This window comes from Echiichthys vipera (assembly GCF_963691815.1).
Source record: "Echiichthys vipera genome assembly, chromosome: 18".
NCBI lineage: Eukaryota > Metazoa > Chordata > Actinopteri > Perciformes > Trachinidae > Echiichthys > Echiichthys vipera.
Genome location: NC_139843.1, coordinates 16,916,087 through 16,933,526, shown reverse-complemented (window position 1 = coordinate 16,933,526; position 17,440 = coordinate 16,916,087).

The following is a 17,440-nucleotide window of genomic DNA, read 5'->3' as shown; positions in this document are numbered from 1 at the left end:
GAGACGATTTGTCAGGATCTGTTTGTTGGCGGGGTCATTCATTTGTCACCATTTGCTGCTCCACCAGGTTTTTATACTGACAAATTAGATCACATAGTGTTGTATGTACATGTCTATGACCTAAAGATCTTGTTTAAAGCTGCCATAATCAATATATAAATGACAATGTGAAAACACTGTGAAAGGGGTTCATGTTTTTGGCCGTGGCAGGCAGCTGCTCTCAAAAACACTGTACACTTTGCACATGGGAGAAGCTTTCTGGTTAAAGCCTGTGAATATTCTCATTTGGTTATAACCAAGTCCAAGTCTTTGTTATAACCAAGTCCAGTTGCTTTTGACTGAAATTGCTTTGAGGATTTCTGGTTAAAGGCTTATATGTTGTTAAAGGGTCTATTTGAACTCAGACCATGATCATTCCCTAAACCTAACCAAGTAGTTTTGTTGTCTGAACCTAACCAACCTGCCTGCACATGCTTTCTCGATTTTTATACTCCATCACCTCACCTCCTAAAGATATCTGTCAGGAACCTCTAAAAGCTAACTTCTTCCAGCAGCGTATACTACCTGTTCAGCACCAAACAGCAGAAAGACACAGTTAATGCGTTTACATAAAGTTTAAAAACCAGATAATCATCGGGTTAAGGCATTACTCTTGTTTCTCAAACGCCATGTAAATACTGTACCAGATAGATAACTCCTTTAGTACCCTGACTATTTGTGCATGTAAACAGCGTTCCTGGAATATAATCGGGTTATATTCTGCACATGCTCCGTTAGTTATAACTCCCCCTCCTCTCTTCATGGCAGTGGTTTCTGAGCCGGAAAAAGAATAAATCTGAAAGCAACAGCGCCTAAATAATGTGAAAAAAACAACAACAGCATGAGCTTTACCTTTAAACCGAAGGAGGACTTCACCGTGGCCAGTAACATTACTTCCACTAAGACCCATTTCTGTCTAACTTCTGTTCAAAAGCCATTTTCCCAGCTTTCATAGTTGTTGTGATTTTGAAAAAGCCACATTCTGGCAAGTTGTATGTTGGCCGAGCGTCATCTACTGTTCCGGCGGACGAGTTACTCCCATCATTTTTCCGGGGGTTACTTCAATGATCTGATTATTCCCTGAACCGGGGAAAGACCATTTTCAAGTAACTGCTGTGCATGTAAACACACTGGATGTGGAGCATTCAGCAGCTAAAAAGACAGATATTTCACTCAGGAGATGGTGGAGACCAAAATCAGAGCTAAAAGAAATTGAATATTGGAATTACATTCACCAGAGACACAACTCCAGATAAACACTAATTTCTAATATTGTATCGGCTGGATATGTTACATGCAACTGTATGCTAACACGTTTGTTTGTCATTTTAGGCTAACTTAAAAGTTGATAGTCTAAAATGTCAATGTTGTTTTTGTAGTACCTAAGTGGCCAAAAAAATCAAACAATGCAGGTTTACAAAAGTATGAAGGAGGCCACTTTAAAGTCAAAATCTATGGCATTCATACATTGTTTAATGCTATACTGTCAGTTTATTTAAATGCCGCATTGATTAAACCCCTAATAAGCAGTCTGGTAAGTCTATTGTTTCTTGAAAAAATGTTTCTGGTAAACCTTAAATAGATGGGACAAATTGGAATGTTACAGCAGAGAAGATTAATACCAAAGTCTTTAAATATGTACGGTAAATATGTGGAGCTACAGTCACCAGTCGGATAGCTTTGCTTAGCATAAAGACTACATACAGTGAAACAGCTAGGCTGCTCTGTCTAAAGGTAACCCAATCCACCCACCTACATCTAGAAACTAGCTAATTAAAATATAATAAAAATGTCTTGCCACGTTAGTTTGATTCTTACATAAACAAATGAAAAAACAAAATGTCTGTGTGCTAAGCTAGCTGGCTGCTGGCACGAGCTAGCTTTATGCACTACAGACACAAGAGCAGTGTTGGTCTTCTCGTTGACCTCTCAGAAGGAAAGTGAATAAGTGTAATTCCCAAAATGACAAACTAGTCCTTTAGAAGTCACATTGTTTCTCATTTTGATTTGCCACCTGGGTCAATGAAATATCATCAGTGTAAACTACACTCTTCAGCACACTGCACTGACAAGATTTCATAAAAAGTTCAACAGAAATTCCCTCTGCCCTCAAATAACCTGATGAGGGAAATGTCAATCAATAACACTGGCTAGCCATGGCAAAGGTGTCTTTCTCTCTCTCTCTCTCTCTCTCTCTCTCTCTCTCTCTCTCTCTCTCTCTCTCTCTCTCTCTATATATATATATATATATATATATATATATATATATATATATATATATATATATATACACGTGTGTGTGTGTTTGTTCAGAAAAAGATAATTGAAGAAGACACTGCATTTATTAACTCTATTTTTATCCATACATTTTGAGTGTGTGACCTCTCTGTGTAGAAGGAATAGGACAAGTATGGCCTTTGGAGACATTGTTACAGAATTAAAATCAACTCAATGCAGCATTAGGTGAAAACAGAATGAGTGTTACGGTTGTATTTTGTATGCAGATCAGTGTTGTCTGCGTTTGTGCTCTCAGAGCTCCTCTCCAACATAAGTACTTATTTAGACTCAATTACAGACCAGACTTAATGAACGCTCGAGTGCATTTGTGTGTGTGTACACTCAAAGAAAAGGGAAGGAAGGGACAGAATGAACCGTGGTACAACGCACAGGGAGCATCAACAAGAGTTCTGCACGCTAATAAACCTCCTGCTTGAATTAATGGCATTCGAATCCCAAAGAACAACACAGCAATGTTGCAGTAATTCAAGCTTTATATCCTAAGCAGCAGTCATGTTGCATCCTGGCACCAGGTTCAACCTGTGAAATGTTGGTTTTGGGTTGCCATCTAGTGGGCAACCACAAAACACAAGAGGCCTTTCCTTTCTTTTCTCATTTCTTTGTTTGAACTAAATACTTATGGAAGAAATGCAGGGGGAGGTTGGAATTTTATCAGTTCATGTAGGATTGTTAGGGGTTTCTAGACATCATTTGCATGTTAAGTCTTGGTTTTTAGTTGGTTCTACTATCTACAGCGCCTTACAAATGCTGCAGCAGAGAAACTATATTCAGAAACAACAAAGAAGAAATAAAAGGAAAAAAGGAGACAAAAGTTTGCAGCCTTTGTTCTCTATTTAGGTTAACAGTGACAGTTAACAGTAACCTGATTTTAAAAGCAAGACAGGACACAGCGCTTCTAATATTCTAAAAAGTTACTGTTCTGCGTTGACCTGCTCATTCACTAACCTAACAGTGCCTAACAAGAAAAGCAAATATCACAAATTTAGCAACTGACCTTTCTAAAAAAAATTCAGCAATTAGGTTTAAGTATTAGGCCTGCTCTTTCCGTGTTCATGCATGCTGCAAAATGTATAATGATTGTGATCCAGAATAATATATTGTCTTAAAGTTGTAATCCGTAAGATTTTCATCTTGCTAATTGTCAAGTTTCCAAACTGTGTGTCTATGGCGACATCCCCTGTCTAAATGCAAATATGCCGCCATGTTAGTGACATCGCTGATGGCGGTTGGTCTGCCGGTGAAACTGGTCACTGCTGGATGTGCTACATTCACTTGTTATCGGGAACTTCCATCTTCTGAGTCAGGCTTGTAGCAAGAGAAGGAGTGTAAGTCTGTGTGTGTTAATAGCGTCATTTGAATCTTGTTTTTTTGTGGTTATTGAAACAGGAATCCCCATCTCAGTCTTCAGTGCTTTGGATTGAAACTGTTTAACAAGGTACAAACTGAAAAACAATGAGACAAAGCCTTTAGGGGTAAAGTAAAACACCTACTAGCTTTAATGTGTACAGTGTACAGTGTAAATAAAGTCCATGTTAAGTTCTTCATGATAATGATGTCATACATAACGTTTGTCACAGGAAGGGCTGAATCTCAACTAGCATTGACTCTCTGAACAGAGATAGTCAATTAGAGTTGATCAGCAACAGCTGTGCCACCTGCATGATGGGGCTTTTTAAAGTGCCATGTGGCACTGCAAACATTTTCTCTTGGTAACTGAAACAATGGCAGCTGTTTGGGTCTTGCTTATTTCTGTGCTGACTGTTTGGCTTACCAAAGGTATTTATATTTCCTCTGTGTGAACATACTATTTAAGTACTTGTTAGTGAGTATAGCACATTTTCAAGAGTGTGGCTAATTACTAAATATGCATTGTCCATAGGCTCTTGTTTGCCTGTTGGTTGCACAAATGGACAATGTGATAATGGGCTGCAGAGGAGAGTGAGAGGTAAGAACATTAATGACAGAATCTTTGCTGAGCAACTGTTTGACACTAACTTAACTTCTTGTGTACTACAGATGTGTCTCCCAATGATATCTCCATGAAGAAGGTCATGGCACTTCTCCAGTCAATGGAGTCCATGTTGGAGAAAAATGTTAGAGAAGGTGAGCTGACTGTGAAAATTGTTGGAAGGCAAGTTTGCGTAGAACCAAGGTTCAGTTTGATGTGTCTGGCGTTTGATACTGGGGTTCCAACAGTATTTGTGATTAGTTACATTAACTATACAATGCCAGGTTAACAGCTACTGTTGTCTCCTTAATGTAAAACAGGAGATTAAATTGTTTAGCCTTATTGTTTATCTTGAAGTTGAACGTCACTCAATTTTTCTTTTTGGTTCACAATTCTTTCTTTCAGCACAACTGGAAACCAATGAAGTGGAAGCCGAGGCATCAGTTAGCCACGTTAAAGTAGTACAGCTGCTGAACGGACCAAAAGAGGGCAAGACTGACACAGATTCCAATGATGGCACACACGGCAGCCCCAGCAACATGACGGGCGACCTTGCCAGCAACATGACGGGCGACCTTGCCAGCAACATGACGGGCGACCTTGCCAGCAACATGACGGGCGACCTTGCCAGCAACATGACGGGCGACCTTGCCAGCAACATGACGGGCGACCTTGCCAGCAACATGACGGGCGACCTTGCCAGCAACATGACGGGCGACCTTGCCAGCAACATGACGGGCGACCTTGCCAGCAACATGACGGGCGACCTTGCCAGCAACATGACGGGCGACCTTGCCAGCAACATGACGGGCGACCTTGCCAGCAACATGACGGGCGACCTTGCCAGCAACATGACGGGCGACCTTGCCAGCAACATGACGGGCGACCTTGCCAGCAACATGACGGGCGACCTTGCCAGCAACATGACGGGCGACCTTGCCAGCAACATGACGGGCGACCTTGCCAGCAACATGACGGGCGACCTTGCCAGCAACATGACGGGCGACCTTGCCAGCAACATGACGGGCGACCTTGCCAGCAACATGACGGGCGACCTTGCCAGCAACATGACGGGCGACCTTGCCAGCAACATGACGGGCGACCTTGCCAGCAACATGACGGGCGACCTTGCCAGCAACATGACGGGCGACCTTGCCAGCAACATGACGGGCGACCTTGCCAGCAACATGACGGGCGACCTTGCCAGCAACATGACGGGCGACCTTGCCAGCAACATGACGGGCGACCTTGCCAGCAACATGACGGGCGACCTTGCCAGCAACATGACGGGCGACCTTGCCAGCAACATGACGGGCGACCTTGCCAGCAACATGACGGGCGACCTTGCCAGCAACATGACGGGCGACCTTGCCAGCAACATGACGGGCGACCTTGCCAGCAACATGACGGGCGACCTTGCCAGCAACATGACGGGCGACCTTGCCAGCAACATGACGGGCGACCTTGCCAGCAACATGACGGGCGACCTTGCCAGCAGACTCCGTGTGATAAGGGAGCTGTTCATGGAGCCACACAGAGGAAAGCAGCAGCTGAGGCTAAAGCGGGCAGAGTTGGAGCTTCATTTGGCCCTGGAACCTCAGAACTGATGAGTGACTCAGTCACAGAGTCCATTAGGTGTGGGAACCATGCAAGAGTTGATTTAGATGTTTCTGTATGTACCTGCTATATTGCCTCTGTACTTAAATAAAACTCTTAACTGATTTTTGATATCTTATTTACCCAGAGGGGTGTTTATGAAAACAGAAGTGCAGCCTGACATTCTGGGTTTTGATAAGTAGTTTTTCTCTTTGATATGAGAGCACCAGTTTTTCAAAGCACTTCATAGCAATGGCTGTCAGTGCAACCAGATCATAGTCATTTGGTGTGTCTCCATTACAAAAAGGACCCCAGAGGGATATACCAGACTGCAGAGGGGATTTATCACTTTGCATGGGTTGAAATTGTATCAGAACAGCGTTGTGACTTGTTTTTTCTCTCCAATTAGGGAAACTAATAGTTGCATTCTGAATAATGTACTTGACATTCAGACAGTTTTATAAGCACTTTAAGATCTGACCGAATGGTGATGAAAATAATTTTGACAGTGAGATGCATCTAACCCGGGCTGCTGCGGCACTCACAAGCCCATGCATAGATGCGTGGGCACAGATCATTTTACACATACTGCATAACACTGAACCATTGGAGAATAGTGTGTACTCTATACTTCGCTGGCTTTAAAAATGGTGCGTGTTGTGGCATCGAGTACTACCTATGCTTTACCGATCGTGACGGTGCCTGCTAACCTGGTCATGCATGATGCTTCCTGCTTCAAAATAGACCAAGCACCGCCCTAACTTGGATCAGAATCAGAAATACTTCAATAATCCCAGGGGTAAACTGTTTTTGTTGCAAACATTTACCAACAATATCATACAGATAACATATTTGTTAAAACAGTATATATGTGTATATATAACTTTATATATACAGTATATAAAATATCAAATTAACTATAGTAATGTCTACAGATGAAAGTACTGTTCTGTAATGTGCAAAGTACCGTATAAATGTTCAAAGAACAGTGTTTATGATTGAGTTGACATAACAGAGAGGGGGTGATGTATAGTTTATTGACCAGAGGCAGGAATTATTTCCTGTGGTGCATCACGGTGCGAGGAGTCTTCTGCTGAAGGTGCTCCTCTGCTGGGCCAGCGTGTCGTAGAGGGCGGGAGACATTCTGCAGGATAGACCGGCGCCTGGAGAGCATCCTCCTCTCTGCTACGGTCGTCAGGGTGTCCAGCTCCTCCCCCACGACATCATCGGCCCTCCTGATCAGTTTGTTCAGTCTGTTGGTTTCTGCAACCTTCAGCCCACTGCCCAAGCATGTGACAGCGAAGAAGATCACGCTGGCCACAACAGACTCATAAAACGTCTGCAAGATGTTAAAGGACCTCAGCCTCCTCAGGAAGAAGAGTCGACTTTGGCCCTTTTTGTACACAGCGTCTGGGTTTCGAGTCCAGTTTAAGTTATTATTGAAATACCCCCCAGGTACTTACACTCCTCTACAGTGTCCATAGGGACCCCCTGGATGGAGACAGGGGTCACAGGTGTTTTCACCCTCCTTAGATCCACTATGAGCTCCTTTGTTTTAGTCATGTTCAGCTGCAGCTGATTCAGCTCACTCCACGTGACAAAATTTCCATCCCATTTTCCAATGCAGCCAACTATTGCAGGGTCATCAGAAAACTTCTGAAGGTGGCAGGACTCAGTGCAATAGTTGAAGTTTTAGGTGACGAGAAAGGGACATCACAAAATGCAGGCCTGCTGTGTGTCTTTCCTGTGCCGTCCGACTAATGCAAATAACCAAGACGGTGTTATAGAGAAGTTTTGTAAAACTGTCGGTGCCTCTTAATTAAATCTGACAAGTTTCAGCCTGAAGCTCAACAGCATCATGGAATCAACTCCCCCATAGACTTGGTGAGTGTTACACATTAGTGGGGGTTGAGGGGAGGACCCCCTTAGTCCCTTATTAGTGAGTGATGACCCAACGAAATACAGCAAATCACTGAGACTGGTATCATTCCTAAACTAGAGTGAACATTTATTCTTCATAGATCAACACAGTTATTAACATGGCTTTAATTTGGCCCTATGCTGTGCGGGCACCATTCGGCTCCAACGCACAGAACTTTACTTCTGGTCACAGGGGGTCTGACTCCGCTCTCATCTGCAGACTGACTCTCTCCTCTCTGTCTCTCTCTATCCGCCTGCTCTGACACTTCCTCTATCCCTCCAGCGCAACTCGCCTTAACAGCAGTGCTATCTGCATCTGCAGCCTCGCCCCCTCCTCCTCTTTGCCCCTCTCTGACATTCGTACAACGAACATTGCTACAATTGGTCGCTAACGGACCTAACGTCTTTCCTTTTTTTTAGTAATGGTAAGCACCCTGGAGATGGGAGGGTTCAAACAGATGGTCTGCTTTTGCCCCTCCCACCTACAGGGCTGGGGACAAGTGTACAACCTGACAAAATGTATAATGATTGTGATCCAGAATAATTTATTGTCTTAAAGTTGTAATTCGTAAGATTTTCATCTATTTAATTGTCATGTTTCCAACCGGTGCGTCTATGCCGACATCCCCTGTCTAAATGCAAATACGGCGCCATGTTAGTGACACTGTTGACAGCGGTTGGTCTGCTGGTGGAACTGGTCACTGCCGGTTGTGCTACGTTCACTTGTAATCAGGTACTTCCATCTTCTGAGTCAGGCTTGTAGCAAGGGCAGAAGTGTAGGAACGTGTGTGTGTGTGTGTAAGGATTAACATATAGGGCACAGGCTGGAAGTTTAGAGGTGAATGTGTGTCAAAGTTAACCAAAAAGCAAGAAAAAAAGTCAACATGCATAGCGACCGCAAATGTGAATGTGTTGATAGAGGGCTTTGAGGACATCTAAGATGAGAGAGCAGTAAATATTTAGAATGCAGTACTTGAAGAAAGGAACAAAAGCATATATAACATTTTATTTTTTATCAAATATATTCAAGATGGTAAAAGTGCACAAACATAATTCAGTATCCATAGGTTTTACTCTTTAACAAACATCCGTGCAGTATAAGTTCAGAATTAATAGCGTCATTAGAATCTTGTTTTTTTGTAGTTATTGAAACAGGAATCCCCATCTCAGTCTTCAGTGCTTTAGATTGAAACTGTTTAACAAGGTACAAACTGAGACAAAGCCTTTAGGGGTAAAGTACAACACCTACTAGCTTTAATGTGTACCGTGTACAGTGTAAATAAAGTCCATGTTAAGTTCTTCATGATAATGATGTCATACATAACGTTTGTCACAGAAAGGGCTGAATCTCAACTAGCATTGACTCTATGAAGAGAGAGAGTCAATTAGAGTTGATCAGCAACAGCTGTGCCACCTGCATGATGGGGCTTTTTAAAGTGCCATGTGGCACTGCAAACATTTTCTCTTGGTAACTGAAACAATGGCAGCTGTTTGGGTCTTGCTTATTTCTGTGCTGACTGTTTTGCTTTCCAATGGTATTTATATTTCCTCTGTGTGAACGCACTATTTGAGTACTTGGTGGTGAGTATAGTACATTTTCAAGAGTGTGGCTAATTATTAAACATGCATTGTCCATAGGCTCTTGTTTGCCTTTTGGTTGCACAAATGGACAATGTGATAATGGGCTGCAGAGGAGAGTGAGAGGTAAGACCATTAATGACAGAATCTTTTCTGAGCAACTGTTTGACACTAACTTAACTTCTTGTGTACTACAGATGTGTCTCCCAATGATATCTCCATAAAGAAGGTCATGGCACTTCTCCAGTCAATGGAGTCCATGTTGGAGCAAAATGTTAGAGAAGGTGAGCTGACTGTGAAAATTGTTGGAAGGCAAGTTTGCGTAGAACCAAGGTTCAGTTTGATGTGTCTGGCGTTTGATACTGGGGTTCCAACAGTGTTTGTGATTAGTTACATTAACTATACAATGCCAGGTTAACAGCTACTGTTGTCTCCTTAATGTGAAACAGGAGATTAAATTGTTTAGCCACCTACACGCTACTGTACAGATGAAGCAAGAGTCAATATCTGTCATTTGTAATCAAAACCAACTGCACCTGACCTGATGTATTTAATGCTTTGCTTTAAAATCTCTCATCAGTGACTTTTCACAGCAGTGTCAAAGTCTTGAAGTTGAACGTCACTCAATTTTTCGTTTTGGTTCACAATTCTTTCTTTCAGCACAACTGGAAACCAATGAAGTGGAAGCCGAGGCATCAGTTAGCCACGTTAAAGTAGTACAGCTGCTGAACGGACCAAAAGAGGGCAAGACTGACACAGATTCCAATGATGGCACACACGGCAGCCCCAGCAACATGACGGGCGACCTTGCCAGCAACATGACGGGCGACCTTGCCAGCAACATGACGGGCGACCTTGCCAGCAACATGACGGGCGACCTTGCCAGCAACATGACGGGCGACCTTGCCAGCAACATGACGGGCGACCTTGCCAGCAACATGACGGGCGACCTTGCCAGCAACATGACGGGCGACCTTGCCAGCAACATGACGGGCGACCTTGCCAGCAACATGACGGGCGACCTTGCCAGCAACATGACGGGCGACCTTGCCAGCAACATGACGGGCGACCTTGCCAGCAACATGACGGGCGACCTTGCCAGCAACATGACGGGCGACCTTGCCAGCAACATGACGGGCGACCTTGCCAGCAACATGACGGGCGACCTTGCCAGCAACATGACGGGCGACCTTGCCAGCAACATGACGGGCGACCTTGCCAGCAACATGACGGGCGACCTTGCCAGCAACATGACGGGCGACCTTGCCAGCAACATGACGGGCGACCTTGCCAGCAACATGACGGGCGACCTTGCCAGCAACATGACGGGCGACCTTGCCAGCAACATGACGGGCGACCTTGCCAGCAACATGACGGGCGACCTTGCCAGCAACATGACGGGCGACCTTGCCAGCAACATGACGGGCGACCTTGCCAGCAACATGACGGGCGACCTTGCCAGCAACATGACGGGCGACCTTGCCAGCAACATGACGGGCGACCTTGCCAGCAACATGACGGGCGACCTTGCCAGCAACATGACGGGCGACCTTGCCAGCAACATGACGGGCGACCTTGCCAGCAACATGACGGGCGACCTTGCCAGCAACATGACGGGCGACCTTGCCAGCAACATGACGGGCGACCTTGCCAGCAACATGACGGGCGACCTTGCCAGCAACATGACGGGCGACCTTGCCAGCAACATGACGGGCGACCTTGCCAGCAACATGACGGGCGACCTTGCCAGCAGACTCCGTGTGATAAGGGAGCTGTTCATTTGGCCCTGGAACCTCAGAACTGATGAGTGACTCAGTCACAGAGTCCATTAAGTGTGGGAACCATGCAAGAGTTGATTTAGATGTTTCTGTATGTACCTGCTATATTGCCTCTGTACTTAAATAAAACTCTTAACTGATTTTTGATTTCTTATTTACCCAGAGGGGTGTTTATGAAAATAGAAGTGCAGCCTGACATTCTGGGATTTGATTAGTAGTTTTTCTCTTTGATATGAGAGCACCAGTTTTTCAAAGCACTTCATAGCAATGGCTGTCAGTGCAACCAGATGATAGTCATTTGTGTCTCCATTACAAAAAGGACCCTAGAGGGATATACCAGACTGTGGAGGTGATTTATCACTTTGCATGGGTTTATATTGTTGCAGATCTGTGCTTAGGCACTTTTTTTCTTCTCCAGTTAAGAAAACCAATAGCTGCATTTTGAATAATGTACTTCACATTCAGACTTTTTTCCGACTGCACTTTAAGATCTGACCAAGTATGTCATTCAAAAATGCCAAGATTCACAATCATTTTGTCAGTGAGATGCAGCTAACCTGGGCTGCTGCGGCACTCGCAAGCCCTTGCACAGATGCGTGGGCGCAGATCATTTTGCACATACTGCATCACACTAAACAATTGGATAATGGTGTCTTCTCTATACGTCGCTGGTTTACAGAAGTGGTGTTGTGGCATCAAGTACTACCTTCGCTTTACTGATCGTGGCGGTGCCTGCTAACCTGGCCATGTGTGAAGCTTCCTGCTTTTCAAAATAGACCAAGCACCGCCCCAACTTCAGAATCAGAAATACTTCAATAATCCCAGGGGTAAATTGTTTTCGTTTCAAACTCCAGCTGTACAAACATTTATCAACATTATACAGAACATATTTGTTAAAACAGTATATACGCATATATACAGTTTATAAAATATAAAACTTACTATAGTAATGTATACAGGTCAAAGTACTGTTCTGTAATGTGCAATGTACTGTAGAAATGTTCAAAGAACAGATTGTTTAAGATTTAGTCCCCATTACGGAGAGGGGGTGATGTCATCTATAGTTTAATGACCGCAGGCAGGAAAGATTTCCTGTTGTGCATCTGGGTGCGAGAAGTTTTCTGCTCCAGGATAGACCGGCACCTGGAGAGCATCCTCTTCTCTGCCATGGTCGTCAGGGTGTCCAGCTCCTCCCCCACGACATCACCAGCCCTCCTGATCAGTTTGTTCAGTCTGTTGGTCTCTGCGACCTTCAGCCCATTGCCCCAGCGTGTGACAGTGAAGAAGATTACGCTGGCCACAACAGACTCATAAAACATCCTCAGCATCGTCCGGCAGATGTTAAAGGACCTCAGCCTCCTCAGGTACTTACACTCCTCTACAGTGTCCACAGGGAACCCCTGGATGGAGACAGGGGTCACAGGTGTTTTCACCCTCCTCAGATCCACTATGAACTCCTTTGTTTTAGTCATGTTGAGCTGCAGGTGATTCAGCTCACTCCAAGTGACAATGTTGCCCACAAAAGTCCTGTATTCATTTTCATCCCCCTTTCCAATGCAGCCAACTATTGCTGAGTCATCAGAAAACCTCTGAAGGTGGCAGGACTCAGTGCAATAGTTGAAATATGAGGTGAAGAGGTGAAGAGAAAGGGATAGAGGGCAGTCCCCTGTGGAATGGATCCTGAGAGACGCAGGGAGCTTGAGAAGGACAGCACTGGGATTAATGACAGACTCGACCTTGAAGGGACCAATGAAACGGGGAGCGAGCTTCTTGGAGGTAACATCCAGGGGAATGTCATTTGAACTTAACCAGACCCTCTGGCCTAGTCTGTACTCGGGAGCTGGGATGCGACAGCGATCCGCCATCCTGAGGTTCTGCTCAGCAGTCCAAAGCAACGCCCCTCAAACCTCCCTCCAGATCTGTTGCACCCTCCGGAGATGATGTTGAACGGAGGGCACTGCAATCTCGGACTCCTGGGCCGGAAAGAGAGGATGTAAGTAACCCAATGAAGCCTCGAAGGGAGACCTGTAGCAGAGCAGGAGAGGGAGCTGTGGGAGTATTCAACCCAGGACATCTGAGAAGACCATGACAAGGGATTGTGGGCACAGACACAGCGAAGAGCGGTCTCCAAATCCTGGTTGGCCCTCTCCGTCTGCCCGTTGGACAGAGTGGTAGCCCGAGGATAAGCTGACCCTGGCTGCCAAAGCCTGACAGAAGGCTTTCCAGACACAGGAAGTGAACTGTGGACCCCGGTCCGAAACGATATCCAGAGGGATCCCATTGAGTCGAAAACCATGGTCCACCAAGAGGCTGACGGCAGTTTTGGCAGAGGGACAAAGTGAACCATCTTTGAGAACCGGTCAACAATGGTCACGTAGGTGCAACCGGCACCCCAAAGATGATTGTTCATTTCTGGATTAACTCGAACTTTCAGTTTGATTTTGAGAACTAGGCCCAAAGCCTGCTGAAAGAAAGGCCTCAGCGACCTTCCCCCATAACAGCTCACACCCAGGTGTGAATTATTCAAGGGACCCCGAAACTGTCATTGGCTAACCTAACCTCTGGTGATGACATCATCCGTGTCTATAAAACTGTAGGACACTTACTGCACTCTCTCTCTCTCTCGGACTCTCTCTCCCGGATCTCTCTCTCGGATCTCTCTCTTCGAACCTACCAACTCAACTCAACGCACACTGCTGGATCCAGGGACCAGCTGCCCGCTGTCCCTAGGCCCTGAACCTGGCCTATGGCGTAGGATCACCAGCAAAGGTAAACCGACCGGTTACCAACTCAACTGAGCAGAACAAAGAGCGATCTGAGTCCTCTTTTGTCTAAGAGCAACAACCAAGACAAGAACCTTTCTACAACCAGCTTCCTTTCTTCAACCAGCCACTGGCATCAAGCAACGCAACTTATCTCCCATCTCATGGACTGGTAACTAATCACCAACTGGGCATTACTACATGTTATAAGACTGTATGAATGGCTAGATAGAACTGTAAGTTTGTCATAACCTGAATAAGAACTGAGATTTTAGCCTGCTGGCCTGTGTGTAACTTAAATGCTCACACCTTCTCTGCAGGGGTCCAAGCCCCCACCTCTCCGCTTTGTTTCACACATACACACACACACACACACACACACACACACACACACACACATACACACACACAGACACACACACACACACACACACACACACAGACACACACACACACACACACACACACACAGTGTGTAGATACATCCTAGGATGCGCTGGGACACATCATCAGTGATGTTATAACCTGAGATCGACGGGCGTTTCGGGTCTCTCAACATCAGACACCCTCCCTCAGGCGACCCAGCCGGGGTATTCAATCCCCGGCTTGTGCCCCAGCAGCATTAGCCCACTTTTCGGAACTATTAACCAAGGCCTTGTGTCTCAGTCGAGAATCTGCCCGCTCCAGCCCCTCTTGAGCTTTGAATTTCCTGCCTGTTCGGACCACAATGCCTGCCGATGCCACTCTGGTATCGCTGGAGTCTCGGTAGACTAGTGCCTCTCTCGTACGAGAGACCCTGAATTCCTTCTCCAGGCTGCTGAAAGGAAGCTGGAGTTTGTTACTTCTGCCGTACAGTGCTGCACTTGTGAGACTGCGTGGCAGACCCAGCCATCTTCTGAGGTAGGAACTGATCTTTCTCTCGAGGGTCTCTACCGTGGCCAAAGGATACGGGGAAGAATGCTGGTACAGCCATGCCTTGAACCTGCCGGGTGGGCCAGACTTGTCTACAGTGGACAACTAAGCTTCCAGCTTCGTGATGATTGCTTGGATGGAAGCTGTGTCTCTGAGGCTACAATCAAAAGTCTTTCCCAAGCTTGTGACTGGTTTCTCAGTGATCGATGGTATGGTCGTTCCATCAACAAGGAAGCGAAACTTGTCCACCACTTTTCCCTGCTTCGGGACCATGGACCTGGATTTTGTTGGTTTAAAGCTCATCCTAGCCCAGCGGATTAACTTCTCCAGGCCCTGTAGGATCCACCTGCACCCTGGCACTAATGTGGTGGTTACCGTCAGGTCGTCCATAAAGGCACGAATGGGGGGTTGCCGAACCCCAGACTTAGACAAGGGGCCTCTACACTCAGTTTCAGCTGCTTTCACCAACATATTCATGGCAAGGGCGAACAGGATAACTGAGATCGTACAGCCAGTTATGATCCCTTTCTCGAGCCGATGCCAGTCAGATGTTACATTCCCTGATGTAACTCTCAGCCTGAAGTTCCCATAGTAGTTCAGGATGAGGTCCTTGATTTTGCAGGGAATGTGGTGATGGTCCAGGGTGGTTTCCACAAGCTTATGGGGGATGGAACCATACGCATTGGCCAGGTCGAAGCTCTGCAAGAGGTGGCTTTTTCGCTTCACTTGCTGTCTTGAACTGCTTTGCCAGCAACCGCAGCTCTTTCCGCAGCTGGTGAATCTCGTCTGCTCTACGGTTGTTGGTGTAGGTTGGCTTGCTTGACTTGGGCTCCTCAACCCCAAATCTCTCAGCCCCGAAGCTTGTGATGATGGTGGTCAGGCTCTTGAGTTGTCCGTCTGCATCTCCTTTTGCTGTTGCGTTGACGATCCCAGATGTGTCCTCATCAAACTGTTGCCACAGCTTGTGTTGCTTTGCTTTAGGCCATTTGATCCGATGATACTGGACTACTCTGCTCAGGTTCGGAGTGTCGAGCACTTGGAGGTTCTGGGCACTGTGGGTTGCCTCCGGGCCGGGCTCCTCCTGCGTCTCACCAGGCGTTAATCCTGTGCGCTGTACTGTCTTCTCCTGTGTCAAGCATTTCATCCGGGCCAGGTGTATTTTTAAGCCACGGTGGTTCTTACAGATCTTTCCGCAGATGCATCTACTAATCATAGTCGATTGTCCGTCTTCCAAGGTCGTCATTGTTAGGTCCGTCCTGTCGGGGTGCTCATCCTCCCCCCCTCTCGGGCTCCCCTGGGGGGGGGGGGGGGGGGTTTCTGTGGATTGATCTGTAGCTTGCTTGGGTTTGTCCCTTACGGGAGATGCAGGTTGGGCTGCTATCCCTTCCTGCCCCCGGTTGCCGTCTCTCACACACACACACACCGACACACACATTTGCTGTTAGCTTTAGTTAGTTTATTGTGTGTTTTGTTTGTGCGTTTATTAATTTGTTAATAAATGTTTGTGTTTACCATATGTCTGTTTATTTAATATTACACAAAGATGAATGAGCCGGCCTCTACTAAGAAAAGAACTTTTAAATCCTTCAACTAATTAAACTATTACATTTATCGGTGTTCAACCCTTAATTAGTAGTTTAATATATTTAATGAGACTTTACTATTAGTTGTGACTCCGTCTATGATGGTGGTGCCCCGAGGAACTCTGGTTTAACTAGAGTAAATTTTATTATTGTCTTTGATAATTATTGGTGATAACTAATATTTACTTGATTAACGATAAGTTTATTGAGAATACTCAATCTCATAATCTGAATGTGGGTCAAGGCCCTACATTTAATTGGTTCTCCATGTGAAGTTTTAATAAATTAAAGTTATTTATTTTTAGTAATTTTTCTTTATTAATTTTCCTTATCAAATATTGCATTTGATAGTCACACTATTGATCCAATTAAACCTAAAGTACCTACAGTCACAATAGTGTTGTTACCTTGAGAGACAGGAAGTCCATTCACTAAGTCCAATGCGATGTGAGACCAAGGACAGCCGGGCATGGGAAGAGGACAGAGAAGACCGGCTTGAAGATGATGAGAGGACTTGCCCCCAGTGCAGACGGTGCAGGCCAGACCATTCTCTCATGAATGGTGCAGGGAATAACAAGATGAATTGGACCTGAATGCAGACAAGGACACAGTGAACGGTTTAAAAGAATATTTGATAACACAGAAAACAAGGGAATCCAAAAAAAAGGGGGGACCAAACAAAATGTGACAAAACGATCAAGGGTAGTAAGGAACTGGATCACGGGAAAATATCACAAAAGGGAACAAAGAAATAATCGTTAATAAACAAGCAAATAAGCGCAAAGATTCAAACCAAGAAAGTAAGGGAGCCAATCGACAAGAAGTTACCACGTAAATGAGGAAAGTGGTCTGGCGCAGAATGTGTCCCACATCCTACTCTTTATGCAGAATGGCAGGTCATCAATGGAACTGGATACAGCTGGGGGGAACCACGCCTACCAGCTCAAGACATACAAACACCAAGAAGGGAGACACATGCAGGGAACGACAGACAGAGGGAGAAAAACACATGCACAAAAGGAAAGG